Raw genomic sequence first — 18,858 nt, 5'->3', positions numbered from 1 at the left:
CCATTTTTCCAGAAAGAAAAAAAAAAAAAAAAAGCCCTCTATCTTACGTATTAAATTCCGAATAGAGAAGCACTGTCTGTATCACTCTGCCCATTTTTATGATGGAATTTGAGAACTCAGGGAAAAATTATATATACGAACATGGTATATCTACGTGTAGTTGAAACCTACATCTGGTGAAAGGATTTTTAAACCAGTGTAGAAAAGTCAATCCACAGAGCTAAGTTCCCATGTTTGTGAAATCCCACCTAAAACTGACTGGAGGCCAGTCACCTGGGATTTGTTGAAATAACTCCTGTCTAGTTCTTACTGTGACAATGTACTATCCGCATACTGTTGGCTGCTAAAGAGAGCTTGGTGTAACCGGCTGAGAAACACCTCTTTGGATATTCACTTAGGCTAATAGTTCCTTCTAGGTGATCGGAAATGCATCCTGACCTAACAGCCATTGCGACCCACACGCCTGTGTGGGTGGGGTGGGGGCAGGCTGGTGCTCTAAGAAATTGCAATTTTTCATTTTCGTACGAACGGGGGATTTAGGTAACTTGCAATGGAAAAAGATAATTCTGTCTCCCCCCGCCGCCGCCCAGGAAAACAATCCAGAGCTGTTCATGAGACCTGGAGGAACAAATTGCTCAGTTGGCATGGAACCCTGGTGTGGGCACCGGGGTAGGCCTCTTCACACGTGACGCTTCCCAGATGGGTTCGTGCTCACCTGGTGAGCGGGTAACGCCACCGCGTCGAGACACTCTCAGCGGGTGGCTGTTTGCGTCTGTGAGGATCCGTGCCAGTGAGTGGAGAGCCGTGCCTTTTGGACAGTCCTTATCTCTTCTGCTCTGACATGAGAAGTCAGGGTCCTCTCTGGGCCATCCGTCAAGTTCATACCCAGATGACGTGCTTGCTGGAAAGTCAGCCTAGAATGCTGTGTTTTCTCTGGCCTGTCCCTGACACTTCCTGATGTCTGCACTTCTGCTCGCCCCAGGCTGGTCCTGTGTCCTCAACCTTCCCTCTCCCGGGTCCCCCCCCCCCCTCCCTGGTGCTCACTCCCCTCTGTCTCTGTCCACTTCCCGAGGCCTCCCCAGCTTGCTGCCACACCCCGTCCTCATGCAAAGCTTCCCTTGGGGTCTCTGCAGGAGCCACGGAGCCAGCTTGGACCAGGACTGCACTTGTCCCTCTCGGATGCAGGGGACAGGCTGCAGAGGAGTCCAGTGGCACCTGAAGGTAGGGGAGGGGCAGTGAGATCTGTGACTTTTGTCTCCGGGGAGGCAGGCGGAGCTGACCTGGCCGTGTTAAAAACTAAAGCATCTCAGAGACCATCTGGTGCAGCCCTGGGCTCTCAGCGGGGTCAGGTGTCATTCCCCATCCCCGCCCCCCGCCGCCCCAGAGACTCCTCAGGTCTTGAGAGGTTAAGTGATGTGCTCCGAATCTCACAGCTAATGAAGGGTGGAGGGCTCTGTGGTGTGCGTGCCTGTGTGAATGTGAGAAATGAAAACACTGGTAACCTCCTTCTAGAATTCACTTTTTCTCATTTGAAGAAAATTTAAAAATTCAGGATAAAATATCCACATTGAAGACTGCTAGTATTTTGTGTTATTTGCTGCCTGTGTCTTTTTTGCTATCTATCTATATTTTTTAATTTTTTTAAGTGTATTTATTTCAAGAGAGAGCCTGCATACGCATGAGAGGGAGGGGCAGAGAGAGACAGAATCCCAAGCAGGCTCTGTACTGTCAGCACAGAGCCTGACGCGGGGCTCGAACTCCCGAACCATGAGATCAGGACTTGAGCCAAAATTAAGAGTCAGATGCTTAACCGACTGAGCCACCCGGGTACCCCTCTATCTATATTATTTAAAAATCACACAGGAAGGGCGCCCGGGTGGCTCAGTCGGTTAAGCATCCGACTTTGGCTCAGGTCATGATCCCCCGGTTCGTGGGTTCAAGCCCTGCGTTGGGCTCTGTGCTGCCAGCTGGAGCCTGCTTCCGATTCTGTGGCTTCCCTCTCTCTCTGCCCCTCCCCTTCGTGTGCTCTGTCTCTCAAAAATAAATAAAAACAATTGTTTAAAAAAAATCACACAGGAAAGGTAGGTGTTAATTTTCTTGGTATGGGGAGGAGATGGGCAACAAAAAGTAAAAAGAAAGTATGCATTAATTCTCTTAAGAAGAAGGGAGCGAAAAGAAAGACAGTGCATCCTGTAGACATAACCTCAGCACCTCTTTGACCACCTTGACCCCATCTCCTCAGTCTGTATCCCTCTTCAGAAACAAAACAACAGCCAGCTTGAGTCAGGTGGGAATCCTTCCAATATCTTTCCCACCTATCGATTGCTTTTCCTGTGTCCCTGTCCTATTTTATGGGTCAGCCTGACGCTTTCTTCATTGCCATCGCGTGCTGTGATGAGACATGCACAGTCATGGACTGCATCAAGTTTAACCATCGTGCCTAATGCATTGTGTATGCCTACCACACTTTACCCAGACAGTCTCTTTCTCGTCTGAAGGTTCGATTCTGATTTGGGCTATTCCCTTTTTATTCCAGTCATGCCATTGCAAGCATCCTTGGATTTGCCTCTCCAGGCACATATGAGGGTCTCCCCAGACATGGGATTGCACTGGTTCATGGGACACGCACGTTTCCACTTGTCACCCCAAAGTCGTTGTGACATCTATAATCCTCCCAAATCCAATGGGGGATTCTGTTTCCAGAAATTCTTCCGAGTCCTCGATGGTCTTAGTCTTTTTTTTGGTTTTGTTTTTAATTTTGAGAGAGCGAGAGCATGAAGAGGGGAGGGGCAGAGAGAGAGAGAAAGAGGAAGAGAGAATCCCAAGCAGCCTCCGCACTGTCAGCACAGAGCCCGAGGCAGGGTTTGAACCCACGACCCTGAGATCATGACCTGAGCTGAAACCGAGAGTCAGACTCTCAACCGACTGAGCCACCCAGGTGCCCCGGTCTTAGTCTTCTTAATTCTCCTAGAGCCAATTGAAATATAGCTCCTTCCCTGGCTGTACACGTAAGAATAAGACAGTAGGTGAGTGTTCAGAACTCCCCCTCCCCCACACATGGAAATGCAAGTGTGACAGACCCTAGGAGAAAGCATTACAGCTTCTACCAAGATGACGAAGTAACACCTCCGCCCGGGAAGCTGCGATTTGCCGTCTTCATGCATTTGGGGCCTGTTGATGATTTAGCTGCTGCGTGTTAGGGACGGCGAGGCAGCCTGATTCCCTGGTATAAAAAAAAGCATTTGGCAAACAACATTCTATTGTCCACATGTAAACGTTTTCTCACAAGTCAACGGCTTGGCTCTAGAGACAGAAAACTAAAATGCAGAGCGTTTAAATGACTTACCCAGGATCTCGCAGGAAGCCAGCCTTCTTCTAGGAAGATAAGTTTCAGAGAGGTTGAACCATTGGCCAAGAAACACTGAAGTCAAAGTGACTGGTGCTTTCGGGACTCCACCTCCTGACGAGTCCTCCTGATTCTGTGCCGCTCATCTCTGATGAGAAAAAGGTCCCATTTCTGCCGGGGATTTCCTCCCGCACAGAGGACAGAGCCTGGGTTATAGAAGATGCTAAACAAATATTAGCTGAATTAACAAGTCAAAAGGGGAGCATATCGAAATCTCTGTGGTGCATTCATGTGTTTGAAACAGGACCCCAGGGGCACCTGGGTGGCTCAGTGGAGTAAGCGTCTTACTTCGGCTCAGGTCATGATCTCACGGTTCATGAGTTCGAGCCCCACGTCGGGCTCTGTGCTGACAGTTCAGAGCCTGGAGCCTGCTTCGGATTCTCTCTCTCCCTCTCTCTTTGCCTCTCCCCTGCTCATACGTTCTCTCTCTCTCAAAATAATAAACTTAAAAAAAAAAAAAAGAAACACAGGACCCCAGAAGGTAAATATACTCTGCCTCACAGGGAAGCATGTCCTCTATCCTTTCTTTCATGGCTCTCCTCACCTCTCCAGTCCCTACGTGAGAATCTTAACCACAGACTGGTCCAAGCAGGGGGGAGGTTGGGTAAAACACTCCCTGCTGGATAAACAGATTTTTACGGAGAAATTTTAGGCAATAAAAACAGGGAACATGAGGTATAAACATCATTAGGGAAATGGGTGCATTGACTATTTATTTAAATTTTATGACCGATATTCTCAGTAGCATGTGCAATATGTCACAGGACAAAGGACAGCGGTTTCTATATGAATTCTGATAACTCTGTGCAGAAACAACGTCTTTTTGAACACCTGTCCCAGTGGGATGACAGTCAGATCGTTAAGCAAAACTTAGTCGGAAGGTCGGCCGCGTAAAATTAACAAGAGGTGATTTGGGTAGGGAGAAGCGATTAACCTGATTGATTAAAGGAAGTGTTTCTCGAATGAAATGCCAGCGCCTGAGAGTGCCGTTCGTGGGCTGGAGGACGTCTGCCTGCCTGGTTTCAGGGACGCCATGTGTCATAAAAGGAAGCTAGTTCGTGAGATTCAGGAGAATGGGCTCGTGTCGAAACCGAGCAATACGTACGTGAATATCAAGTGAACGAGCACTGAATAAACAGAGGAGGAGACTCCGTGGAAGGGGCCCGCGGAGCAGCTGGCGAACCAGATGGGGTGTTGACCATGCCTCCAGTCCTAACCCAACCCAAGAGACCATCCGCTGCCTTCACTCCTGTGATTTCTACGGCCGTGACTCACTCCCGCGGTGTCCGGGAGCAAGTGTTGGCACCTCTGTGCTCTCGACCAGAAGTCACGCTTTGGAAGGGGACATGAGGAAGAACATTCCCATATTTGGAGAGAACAAATCTGGGAAGCTGGCATAATAGCTGTCTCTCGGAGGAGCGCTGAGGTTTTTGCTAATCACGGTTATGACTCATCTGAAGGCCAACGCCTCCACCTGCACAGGGTCCCCTGTCCCTCGCTGGAACATTCTTTTATTATAGAGCATTTATGTGTCACATTAGAAGCATTTACCAAGCATTTTATAATCGTTATTTACTGTTCTTCGTGGCAACCCTGCGCTACGCCTCAGCCCTGCCCTTTAAACTTCAGGAAGCAGCTGCGTATGCTACTAGGTACCAACCTTCTGAAGAATCTTCTCGAAATCTCTTGCCAGGGTGCTGTTTAACCCGAATCAAAGGTAAACGTTAGACGCTGCTCTGGTCAGAACGCGGGATAGATAATTTAGCTGTCTTTTGTACTTCTAGGATTACAGCGAGAGCAGATTTGCAAGAAAAGAAAATTCCTTTAAAATTAAAGGCCGTGGCTGTGACTCTGGCAATTTCTCTTTGTTCAAAAACAAACGAGAAGATATTGAAAGCAACACACACACACACACACACACACACACAGGTACAAAAGGAGTCGTTGATATTTATATGTCAAGTGAGTTGGTGAATACAATACTGAAAAGAGTCAGGAACAGGGTATTTTATACTAAAGGGATTAAAGTTACAAATAGAGATGTCCAGCGTGGTTTATGTGTTTCAGATCTAATTGTTTCCAGCATTTACGCTGCATATGCCACACTTGTGCAAAATGTGTTTAAAAAAATAGCATCTGTTAATTATTCAGTGTGCAAGGAATTCAATAAAGTCAGTTTCTCAGTTCTGCTTGCAAATTATGTGGGAAGGGACTTCACTAGGAATTTATTCAGTTCCTTTAAAATTTTGAGTTTTACTGCGTATCTTAGAGAAGAAAACGTGGCTTGTGATTCCAGCAAGCAGGGTGGGGTAGGTCTGTGAGGCGGAACTCTGGAGAACTCCTACATACCTGAGTCATTTTAAGCTAGACTGGACTCAACCTTCAGGAACTGCCCCTGGGAATTTCCTGCAGTTAATGAGTAAGGGAGCCCAGGAGAATCCATTCCATCTCTGGGGTCCTGAGCTCCGGGTCAGCCTTCTGAGGAACAAAGAAACCCCAGTGTGTGCCTCTCTGCTCAGTGCATATGCGTCCGGACACGTGTCCGTCACTTACCCAGGAAAATAATATTTGTCAAGACAAAAGAAAACAGGCTGAGAAGAGTATGAGGTTGATACACAAAAACAGATTTCCAAGAAGACATGCTAACCGCCAGTTGATTTCAAGAACTTTTTTTGAGACTGTTGCATTTCATTTAAATAAGGAAGCAGAGTGAAATCTGTTGGTTACTCCTTTGTTCCTGAGTCCAAAGTGGAAAGAAGGCGCACAGAGCATTAAAATCTCATATTAAGGACAGAAGCATGGAAGAATAATTCCATTTCCCCCCATTCATGAATCATTTTCATTTCATAAATCAATAACCATTGGTATAAGAAAAACAAAGTTTTGCTCATTTTTGCCCCTAGTGAAACAATATGGAACTCTCTGAAATTGATCATGGCAGGTGGGAGTATACTGGTTTGAGTGGTCCCGGACCCGACTGAACTGAACGTGGTCTAAACCACAGGGTGGTTCACAGGGTGAACGCAATTCCTACCACTCGGGGGACCTTCCTCCCAACTACCTTTTGTTGTTGCTGTTTTAATTTCACAAACCACACCTGGCTTACATGCCCTGTAATGATGGTGATGTGACCCCGCTAAGAGATCGAGGCGTTTCTATGGAGTGAATGCAGAACTGACATATTTATGCCACGTACGTTCAGGCTCCCAGACACAGCTTCGCCATCACTACAGCCGGAACCAGGGGCAGAGCCCAAGAATTTAGCATCTGGGGCCTTATTCTTGCAACAGGCCATTCCTCTGGGGGGAAGAAAGCCAGCTTACCCTGTCAGGAAGAGAGGGCCTTCTTCAGCTCCAGTAAATTGAAGGGCTTGTCATTAAAAAAGAAAAAAGAAAGAAAAAGAAAAAGAAAGAAAGAAAGGAAGGAAGGGGGAGAGAAAAAGTAAGGCCACCTTACTTCAAAATGTTTAGGGTCCTAGTAGGACGGATTGCTTTGATATCTTTGAGTGCAGCTCAGAGATTTCTGCTGAAATGCTGCAATTTTCCCTAAGTGCACGGAGAGCTCAGGCCCCCCGGGGCAGGGGAGGGGGGTGGGGGGCGCTTCCCCTCAGCTCTGCTTTCTTGCCAGGGGCGGAGAGGCAGGAAGCTGAGCTTGGAGGGGACGGACCTGGGCTGCGGCCCTTGTGCTCTCTGCCGTCCTGCAGTGATGCGCCCTCTGGATAATGGGCTGAAAGTCTCACCTTTTGGCAGTGGGTCCTGCTCACTGTTGTGGCGTTGCTCTAGGACTTGACTTCTTGGAGTAAGCAAGATGCCACCCCCTCCCACCCCCACCGCCCAATAGCTCAAAGATTGGATTTAACATGCGTTTTCCCTGACGTTAGGGATGTTGGGATTCCTGCGAGATCTGCCGGTTAAGTGCCGACCTGGAGAAAAGAGAGGGGGGCTGCTGCTGGGCTGGGCGGGGGAGCTTTGATCTTCTCCTGCCCCCCTGCTTTCCAGAGTTCATCAAAATCAAATCAGTTTCAGAAAGGTCTTCGCCTGGGGAGGCACAGCGCCAACCCTGCTCCGGGCTCTGAAACCCTCACCGGCAGGGAGAAGACAGTGAACTGCCATGTCCCACCACACTCGGCCAGTTTTTATTTTTGTCCCTGCGTATCGTGTTCCCGTTTTGCAGCTAGACTCTGAGTTGGAGTTACCGAGTAGTGTTTTCTGCACTATTTCCCTTATGAAGTGGGTGTGTGTGCAATTTTCACTTTGTGTGGAAGATAGTTACGTGTATATTTTTTTGCCAGTATGAAATGCCGAGGGGTGCCTGGGTGGCTCAGTCGGGTGAGCACTGACTCTTGGTTTCGGTTCACGCCATGATCTCGTGGGTTCGTTGGGTCGAGCCCCGCGTTGGGCTCTGCACGCTGATGGCACAGAGACTGCTTGGGATTCTCTCTCTCCCTCTCTCTGTCCCTTCCTAGCTCGCGTGCACAGGCTCTCTCTCTGTTGCTCTCAAAATAAATAAGTTGAAGAAATCCTTAAAAAAAACCCAAAATGACAAAACCATATTCTCACTTCTGTGCAATATTATTTGCTAGAACATAAAGGAGTTTAGGGCACATGGTTCTGATGCATTGCTTGGACAATTGTATCACTGGAGTCAGCCAGTGAATCCATTAGCTCTGCAACGGCAATAAATCGCTCTCATGTTGGAGGGCTCAGGACTCAGTCCTCCCACCTCTTCTCTCCTCTGGCTCCATCCATCCCCTCGGTGACCTCGGCCATCTCCTGCCCTACTGGGATGGTTGGACAACCTGTCTCTGGTTCTCTGACCTCTGAGCCTTCATGCAGACTGTTCCTTCTACTTAGACACCCTTCCCTCTCTTTTCACCTAGCCACCTCCAACTTTCTGAGTGTGCACCTCACCGCCTCAAGGTCCTCCTGGAGCCTCTCCCTTCCCTGCGGGACTGGCTTCCTCTGCTCAGCGCTCCTGGCACTCTGGACTTTCTCATCAGACTGGCTTTTGCAGTCTTTCTTCCTGACCAGTCTGTAAGTCCCTCAGGGCAAGGAGTATCTTTGTCCTGTTCCCAGCTACAGCCCTAACACCCAGGAGCTGTGGAATGTTTGTGGGAAGGGTGACTGTCCACCACACCCTAACCCAGGTCATATTAGCAATTATCCCCACAGAGAACCGGGATCTGGCTCTGGCAGGACTCTGATTTCCCAGGCAGACTGTCTCCTGGTCCCACTGTACCTAGTGCCTTTTATTCCCAGACAAATGACATGTCAGAAATATTTTGCAGGAGGAGGGGCGCCCGGGTGGCTCAGTCGGTTAAGTGTCCGACTTCAGCTCAGGTCATGATCTCATGGTTCCTGGGTTTGAGCCCCGCATTAGGCTCGGTGCCTGGAGCCTGCTTCGGATTCTGTGTCTCCCTCTCTTTCTGCTCCTCTCCCGCTCACACTCTGTGTGTGTATGTGTCTCTCTCTCACTCAAAATAAATAAACAAACAAACAAGCAAGCAAGCAAACATTAAGAAAAGAAAATACTTTGCAGGAGGAGAGAAAGGAGTCTGAAAATTTGAGTCTCCTTGCTTTATGTAACTATTAATTTGGCACAGGTTGAGGGCTTGGTGGGAAACAAAATTGCTTTAAGAGTTTTTGCTGCTTATAAAGAGCTCAGAGCCTGGTTAGGAGGAAAGGTAGGAAACATTTAAAATATTGAAAAAGCAGTTTCAGAGAGCTGTATTACTATGACCACGGCAGCCCTTTGCCTGGGTGTGGAAGGTTCCAGAACTGTCTGAAAGAGTTAGTTTGGCACATAAGTAGACTCAGGCCATATACCTAGAGCAGGGCTCACCAACTGTGGCCTGGGGCCAAATCTGGCCCACTGCCCGTTTTTGTGTAGCCTGGGAGCTAGAAATGTTTTTTTTTTTATATTTATTTATTTATTTTTATTTTTAAATATGTATTTATTATTGGCAGAAAGAGACAGAACATGAGCATGGGAAGGGCAGACAGAGGAGGAGACACAGAACCTGAAGCAGGCTCTAGGCTCTGAGCTGTCAGCACAGAGCCTGACGTGGGGCTCGAACTCACTGACTTTGAGATCATGACCTGAGCCAAAGTCGGACGCCCAACCGGCTGAGCCACCCAGGTGTCCCTATATATATATATTTAGATGGTAGGGGACAATGGAAACATTATATCTTATGACACATATAAATTATATGAAATTCAAATGTTAGTTCTGTAAATCACATTTTATTGGGACACAACCATGCCCATTCCCTTACGGCCAATGGCAGAGTCAGTTGCAACTATGGTTCTATTTCAAAAGCTGAAAGTGTTCACCGTTGGCCCCTTTACAAAAAAAAAAAAAAAAAAAAAAATTGCTGACCCCTGAGTTAGGCACCACAGCATGTGCAAAGCCCTATCCGCAAGACTTTCAGCTTGGCCGGGGTGTGGGGGATGTGTGGGAGCGTGAGTGTGTGCACGTGCGTGTGAGTGTGTGTGAGTGAGCGTGTGGTGGTAGAGAGGTGCGCATGTGTAGCAGGGGGAAGGCTATGGCGGGGGGCGGGGGTGAGATTGGAAAGAGGCAGGGTGCGACCTTGAATAGATTTTGCACACCACTCTAAAGCTGTGGCCTCCTGGGCCGGCAGAGGGGAGCTGATGTGGGGCTTCAGGTGAGAGACTGAGGGCTCAGACTTACCCATGAGCCAGCTAGCCTCTGGGTAGCTTGTGTCTGTGGAGGGGGGCCTGGTGGGTAGAGATCCGGAGGCCCCAGCACACTTGATAATTAATCCTGTCATTGTCATTGAAATATCCCATTTTTTTTCTGTCTCCATCAAACCGCACTCAGCCTATAGCACTTAGGTTTTGCCCCTGGATCCTTTCAAGAAATGCTTTCGAAATGATTATCTTTGTTATGGTGATTGTTCTTCTGATGGGGGCATATATAGAGGCTTTTAGAGGTTTTTTTTTTTTGGCGGGGGTGGGGTGGCCGGGGACGCTGCATTTCAATCCCAATACAGTGGTGGCTCAGGATCTTTTGGTTTTTGTTTTTTGTTTCTGGCGCGATTTGTCAGGAGTGTCCCTGGCCCATTATCCTGGCAACATTTCTCCGCATCTCCCCTCAAGGATTCCTCAGACTTCAAAGAAGACGGCTTGCAAATAGCTGGCAGGAGGAATAGGCCCCAGATGGAGATGTTATCAGCACGCACACATGCCCACCTCTGGAAATGTTCACATTTGAAAATCGCAGAGATGGCACGCCATGGTCACCTTCTGGGGCCCTGTTTGGGGTGTCCAGTTTAACCATTAATTTTATACTTCAAAGAGAGTGCTGCCCACGAGTGCAGCTGCGGAGAATTTAAAATATGATCCCCACCGTTGTGGTCTTGCCCCAGTTTTGTCTTTAAAGCAGGAGGAGTCGAAGGTAAACCCGTGGGTGTGAGCGGGGAGCGTGGAAGCGTTTCTAGAACAGAAGACCACCTAAGCCTCGTGTCTTCTTCCAAGAAGAAACTTCCTTCTTGCTTCTCGATGGTATTTGTGAGGTTTGACGTTGCTGTCGTTCGGGGAAGTGTTCGTGTTGGGGAGGAGAAGATTTACAAATGGCAGTGTCTTTGAGGGACAGAGAATGTGGAATAAGTTATAGATTCCCTTTAACAGATGAGTTTCATTTCCCTTTAACAGATGAGGAAATGAAAGGTCAAGTTTTTTTTTTTAATACTTTTTTTAATATTTATTTTTGAGACAGAGAGAGACAGAACATGAACGAGGAAGGGTCAGAGAGAGAGGGAGACACAGAATCTGAAGCAGGCTCCAGGCTCTGAGATGTCAGCACAGGGCCCGACGCGGGGCTCGAACTCATGACCCACGAGATCATGACCAGAGCCGAAGTCGGACACTTAACCGACTGAGCCACCCAGGCGCCCCATGAAAGGTCAAGTTTTAAAATATTCTGGGGTTGTTCTGCTAATAATTTCCTCTTCCTTTATCTTTTACTTGTTTCAAAAATGACAGTGTTATTAATGTCAGAGCAACAACCTGAAAAACAGTGAGAACCATCTTTAAAAAAAAAAAAAAGTCACGTAGATTATATGGAAACTTTCGTAAGTGATGTAAGTGATGACATTCTATTTTGTTTGCCAGCATCAATTAGGAATCGCGATTACTGTTCAGGTTAGTTCATTGGTATTTCCCAGGACATGTCTCCGAGGGGTGCAAAAACGCCTTATACACTTTGTTACCATCATCTGCAAACTGCTATACTTCCCACATGCGGCCTGTGTCATCAGTTGTGTACTTTTATCCATAATGCTCGTTACTTTTTACCCGAGTATGAAGGAGTAACGTGGTCACCAGCCCTTGAAAAATAACAAAATAGTTGGAAGATATATGGGAAATCGTGGTAAAAGTACATGGCATCTTAGCACTCTTTAAAGTTTATATTATTTTTTAACTGTTTATTTATTTATTTTGAGAGCGAGCGAGCAAGGGAGGGGCAAAGAGAGAGAGGGAGAGAGAGAGAACCCCAAGCAGGCTCCGTGCCGTGAGCACAGAGCCCGATGGAGGCTCAAACCCACAAACCACGAGATGATAACCTGACCTGAAGTCAAGAGTCGGATGCTTAACCAACTGAGCCACCCAGGCACCCTGTTTAAAGTGCATATTCATAATAATTATTTCTTAGGAATAAAACTGAACTGATGAGCTATAAAAGGTTAATATTGGTAAATGTAACAGTTAAGCCTCCGGGTTGTACATTACAGAAAACCTAATTCGAACTGGCTGAAGCCAGAAGGGGATCAACCCACGGCCTCGTTTAACTCAACATCACAGAATTAGCTGGATGTAGGGGCTCAGAGGGTATAATTAGGCTTTTGCCTTTTTCCACCTCCATCCGGATTTCACTTCTGTGGTCACAGGATGGCAGCCAGCAGACTGCACACCATGTCACGCTCTTCCGGTCTCTTCCTGAGGGGGACGAGCAAGTCTCCTCAGCACCTCACTCACAGCTCCCATTGCCTGTCATGGCCTCTGGTGAGCGGAAGGTGACGTACTGACGGTTCAGGCCTGGCCACACACTCCTCAAAAATCTTCTAGCAAGTAGACTGAAGGTAGTGGAGAGGATGGAGGCCTAGAGAAAAATCTGGCACAATTACTGGAAGACTTTGTTGGGTGTTCACTAGGGCACATCCCTGGAAAGGAGATCTTTGTCAACCCCTGACTGAGCGCATCTCCAGGGTAGCAAGGAATGAAGCTCATGAAATCAAGAAATTTTCCTTAGAGGAGGTTAGTACTTGGTGTTGGCCTCCTCTGTGCCAAAGAGAGGGACATAGGGTTTCTCCCTCACTTTCTGCTGTGAAACTCAGGGAAGTATGGTGGAGTGGTGTTGAAGACTTGAGGAAAGCAGGTATGAATGCTATTGTTCTGGAGGTAAGTGAGGAGCTGGGCCAGACACCGGTGCAGTCCTCCCACACTCAGAGGGACTCACAGTTGGCCTAACGTTCTGTTGTCGCCATCTTGGAATTCTCCATTTTTGAACAAGAGACCCTGCAGTTTCCTCTCACACTGGGCCCTGTAATTATGTAGCCGGTCCTGTGAGGGGCCACAGCTACCCTGGGAGCTAGAAGACCAGAAGTAAGCCCCAGGGAAGGACCCAGCTTGTTACAGCGACCCCATCAGGGAGCCAACAGCAAAAGCTTGGAGGGTTGCCACAGACGCTGAGGGGTACCTTGAGTAACAGCCAGAGAACTCATTTTTATCCCATGAAGGGAACTAGAAGGAGAGATCTTTCTCTGGAATGGGGTCTCCAAAGAACTCACAAATAGATTCGAGACATAAAGAGTTAGCTTTGAAGACTCAGCCGTCCTGAGAATACCAGTGACTGATCAGCACCTTTTCTGCCTTCTCACCTCTCCTTCCTCCCCCTGGCTCACTCCAGCCCAGAAAGAGCCAGAAGGCAGCCTAGTGGGCAAGGGTAGGACAAGAAAAGGAGAAGGTGTTGAGAGGGAGAAGCCAACCCCTTTTCCATTCCAGGCCCCTGCAAGTAGGCCCACGGTGTGGGGGAGACAAACTACCTCTAAACCAAATTCAGAACTTTGGCAGGTACACTGGTGTAGACATTTACATGACTGAAATTAGGCTATTTTGATATTAGAATAACTGCAGAACTTTCCTTACCTGAGAACCATCACGAACATCAGGTGACCTACTTGAGATGCCGCCCAAGTATTGGCTCAGTGTCCACAGCGAAGGGTTCGAAAGGAAAGGGCAGTCTGAAAAAGTGAGCATTGTTTTCTCAGGTCCAATGGAATCCTTCCCTTTCAACCCACCAATGATGGCTGTGGACGTGTTCTTGTAAATCACAGTAGTAATTTTACACAGAAGGTAGATTTCCTTTTTTTTTTAAAGCGATTATCCATTTATTTTGAGAGAGAGAGAGAGAGAGAGCGAGAGCGAGTGTGCGTGCACTCACGCACCCGTGCAAGCGAGTGGGGGAGGAGCAGACAGAGAGGGAGAGAGAGAATCCCAAGCAGGCCAGGAGTGGTTAGGGTTCCATGCCACCAACCCTGAGATTGTGACCTGAGCCGAAAGCAAGAGTAGGATGCTTAACTGACTCGGCCACCCAGGTGCCCTAGAAGGTAGATTTCTTGATCATGTTTTTGAAACCACAAAACACAAGTTAAAAAGCATTTAGATACAAAATTGTATTACCATCAGGAAATAAATTGTATGCTAATATTCCAAAAACGTTTTCTGAAGATGGGGCCTCCCCAAAAGCCTGTTTGTGGCGACCTGTGGGATCTGGTCATAAAGCAAAACCTACCACGTTTGGGGACTCAAACTAGAACAATCCCTCCACTTGGAGATAATTGACTCTCAGTTGTGGTAGCTTACCCTCTCAGGGTCATACGATGTTGTTAAAGAGAGGAAATTAAATGTACTAACCAGAAAGTCGCTCAGAGAACACCAGGGTCATGACAGAAACTAATCATAAGGAAATTCACAGTTTAAGCTGACCTTCCTCGATGGACTCAAAGGGACATCTAAGGGAAGTCGTTAGGAAGACACCGTGTTGTGCGAGGCATTGGAAGTCAGCCTTAACTACACATTTCCTTGTTTTCATTAGCTTGGGTTACCAACTGAGCATTTTTGAATGCCCCTTTGGAAAGCGAACTTCCTCTGTTTTTCTTACAAGTTCCAGGGTAGGTAAGAGAACTCCTGTAATCAGTAATCACTCTACTTTATTTCTATTTTCTGTTAAGTTCACCACGAAAGACAAACTTATCCATTATCTCCTAATTACCTATCTTGTCCCGAGGAACAATGCTCTCTTTGTGTAACAAAACATTCTTCTAAGGATTTGGTAAAACCGGTTCTCCAAGTTTTCCTCCAGAGCAGAGACCAAAGCAAACTAGCTTGCGGATGGAATGCCAGGTATTTATTTTCACCTATGAACAGGTAAATATTAAATATGTGACCGACAAACTTTTCCATTTTTTTTTTTGAACACTCAAAGATAGCATGGAATTGGTGTTTGAGAATAAAACATAAAGACCTCAGCCATTTCACGATCAGTCAAGGCAGAGAAGCCAGCCCCCCCCCCCCCCCCGCCCCCGCCCCCTGCTGGGAATCTGGGGACGGACGTGCTGCTCAGACTGGAGCCCACCCCCTGCATCTGCACCACTAAAGTCACCTGCTTGGCCACAACCTTGACCCCTACCTGTGGCCCACAGGACTTGAAGTTGTGGCTCTATTTTTCTAAAGAAAAAAAAAAAAAAAAAAAAAGACTCAAAAATTACCATGTGAATCTTACTGAATTCATTTGTTGACTAAACACTGAAATTACACGGTTTATTTTTTTAATGACCCAAGTGAGTATGCAGCTTCGTGCTGTTTAGTCTTGATGGACGTCAGTGAAATTGAGAGAGACAGAATAACCCACCTCTGAAATAATAGCTTTGATTATGAACATGAGGAAAAAAAGGACAGTTAGGTCAAAGTTTAAGACAAATTCCTCAGCTCCTTTTAACGTAAAAATAGCATTTGATGGGGCACTTGGGTGGCTCAGTCCGTTAAGCATCTGGCTTCCGCTCAGGTCATGATCTCAAGGTTCAGTTCGTGGGTTCGAGCCCCTCGTCGGGCTCTGTGCTGACAGCTCGGAGCCTGGAGCCTCTTTTGGATTCTGTGTCTCCCTCTCTCAGCCCCTCCCCACTCACGTGTGCTCTCTCTCTCTCTCCCCCCTCTCAAGAATAAATAAACATTAAAAATTTTTTTTAAATAGCATCTGATCAACATTAATAAATGCTGGTATAATTCTCATTCCTGGAGCCTCTTCCGAGGAAAAACAGTCATTCCTGGCTGTGTTTTCTGCAGCAACATGCTTAGCAAAAAACCCTTCAGTTTCTTTGCCAAGAATGAAATTCTAGTTCCCAAATATTTGCATAGGTAAACATTTTCAAATTCATATTCCGCATACAGGCCGAACTTCTCCGTGTTTATAAATGTTTTTGCGATTAGTCTGCAAGTTTTTGTTGGACAGATGTATAAAACCCACAACTGGAAGTGGGGTGTCAGGAAATAAAAATAAGGAGAATTTTGTTCATTATTAGCACTTAACGTTATACTTAGCTCTTCGGGTGAAATTATGAAAAATGAAGATCTCAGACACAAGAGTTCGCCATTTTAATTTTACCTGTCCGTGGGTGCGTGCCCCGTATTTGTCAGGATCGTTTAATTTGGCAACAGGAAAATAACTGGCTAAGACATGGGACGAAAGGTTTTCCATCCTGGTGGGATATCGTGGATTTCTTTTTCTCTCCAGTTGAGCCAACCTTAACTAGATGTGTTTATGTGACGTCCAGTCTAAGACATCTCAGTGAGTGCATGTGGGGCAAATTAAAACAGCACTATATAAGTACATCCGGGGCCCCTGGGTGGCTCAGTTGGTTAAGCATGCAACTTCGGCTGGGGTCATGATCTCACAGCTCCTGAGTTCAAGCCCTCTGTAGGGCTCTGTAATGGCTCAGAACCTGGAGCCTGAGTCAAATGCTGTGTCTCCTTCTCTCTCTGCCCCCGTCCTCATGCTCGGTCTCTCTCTCAAAAATGAATAAAACGTTTTTTAAAAAATACATCTAATTATATCCAAGTCATTCTGAAAACCAGTCTAAGCTCGAACTGTTGGAACCTAAGACCTTTTTAAAAAAATGTTCATTTATTTATTTTGAGAGAGAGAGAGCGATAGCACGAGAGAGTGTGAGCAGGGGAGGGACAGAGAGAGGGGAAAGAGAATCCCAAGCAGGCTCCTCGCTATCAGCGCAGAGCCTAATTCGGGGTTCGAACTCACGAACTGTGAGATCATCACCTGAGCCAAAATCAAGAGTCCAACACTTAACCGACTGAGCCACCCAGGCGCCCCCAACATAAGACCTTTCCAACACGGTGCGATTTGTCTTCCACAAAGGAAAGGATTGTGCCTTCGTTCCATACTACTTCAGTGCCTATGCATTTCACTGCACAAATAATTTATAAAAGACTTACCTGAATAATTTCTTGAATAGGAATCATGACTATCAGCCATGCCAAAGACAGAACTGGTTGTTTTCCATGGTCCCAAAGAGAGCAGCTATCGTAAGTTCCCTGTTCCTTTCTCCAGTGTTATTTTTTGGTTTCTCCGTAAGACCCCTTCATTTAGTGACCTGAGATACAGACCGGCTGTAGTGCTGCGGGGTTCTTCAGAGAAATTAGGCTGGGGGCGCCTGGGTGGCGCAGTCGGTTAAGCGTCCGACTTCAGCCAGGTCACGATCTCGCGGTCCGTGAGTTCGAGCCCCGCGTCGGGCTCTGGGCGGACGGCTCGGAGCCTGGAGCCTGTTTCCGATTCTGTGTCTCCCTCTCTCTCTGCCCCTCCCCCATTCATGCTCTGTCTCTCTCTGTCCCAAAAATAAATAAAAAAAACGTTGAAAAAAAAATTAAAAAAAAAAAAAAAAGAAATTAGGCTGGTATGAAGGGAGGGGGGACCTCTCGAATTCCTCCACTGCACATTCTTCAAAAAATTTCCCTTGGACAGAAAAAAAAAAAAAGTTATTTCTGTCTCTGTCGTGCTTCGGCGTGTTTTGTGAGACATGGCTTGTTTACTCTTTCCTCGAGTATTTATTGAGCATTTACTCTGTGCCAAGTAATTTTCTAGGGCTAGAAACCCAGAGAAAGATAATACATGCCCCCTGAAAGAGCTTCTAGTGCCAGGACACGTCATATTGATGCACTACTCTGCGTACTTCTAGGCATCACATGGTCCCGTATCTTTGCAAAGAAGACTTTTGGTGTCACGCTTTGCTTTTACAGTTGCTGCAGCGGACGTTGTCAGCTAAGTCATCGGTGTGGACATCGGCGTTTCCAGTGGTGCTCATGGCGAGGTGGTGGTGACAAAATCGGGCTTCGGCGTGAATGGTAAAGACATAACTGCTATCGATCGGCGAGTAACGAGGTATTAGATGGAGAAAAAAGGACAGAAAAAGAGAGGGGCACAGAAACCTTGGACAATCAAAGTGGTGTCTGAAAGGGACGGGGTTGTATTCTAAGGCGACCGAAACCATTATCGGTCATCAGCAGAGAAAATAAATTGGCACCCTCCTTTTTTAATATGTCTCCTAAAAATCAATCAGCACGTATTGACACCTGTCAACCCTTTCACATTTTCTTTTAGAAGGAGTAAGTTCAGTTACAAGCTTAGCGGGCGTCTATTGATTTTGTGTCTTTGAAAATGAAAGTTTAGACTGGTATATCGGGGGATCAGTGTTGAGGGGCATAGGAGATGGCTGGTTCTACCCTCGAAAGAAAGCCCTGCTCTTCAGGACGTGAGCGTCGATCTCCTTCAGGAGGGGAGGCCATTACTTGACACATGTCCACATAAGGTTGGCTTGCTACTTTAACTGCAACCTACTAGAATCCGTGATGTTTGGGACCTTGGTTGTTGTTGTTTTTTTAAAGTTTATTTATTTATTTTGAGAGAGAGAATGAGCAAAGTGGGGCACAGACAGGGGGGACAGAGGATCCAAAGCAGGATCCGTGCCAACAGCAGAGAGCCTAACGTGGGGTTCGAACTCACGAACTGTGAGATCATAACCTGAGCTGAAGTTGGACGCTTAACTGACTGAGCCACCCAGGCATCCCAGGACCAGGGTTTTACAGGAGATGACAATTGTCTCAGGAATTAAATACAAGCCCACCCCTCCCCATTCAGCTCTTTTAAGGAATAAGCCTGGCGGTATGCCCCGTTTTTATTAAGATCTTACGAGGGCTGGGCATTGAAAATAGAGGCTTTACAAACATTATTTGAGCCTTTAAACAGGGAGGCATGGTTGGCATAATTACTCTTATTTTCCCAATTTTGAGTCTGAGTTTCAGAGAGGGCGATAGTTTGTCTCAGGCTCAAAGTGTCGGAATTGCTGATCAAATCCAAGTGTG

This window comes from Leopardus geoffroyi, chromosome A1, assembly GCF_018350155.1.
Source record: "Leopardus geoffroyi isolate Oge1 chromosome A1, O.geoffroyi_Oge1_pat1.0, whole genome shotgun sequence".
NCBI lineage: Eukaryota > Metazoa > Chordata > Mammalia > Carnivora > Felidae > Leopardus > Leopardus geoffroyi.
This window is presented reverse-complemented; position numbering follows the sequence as displayed.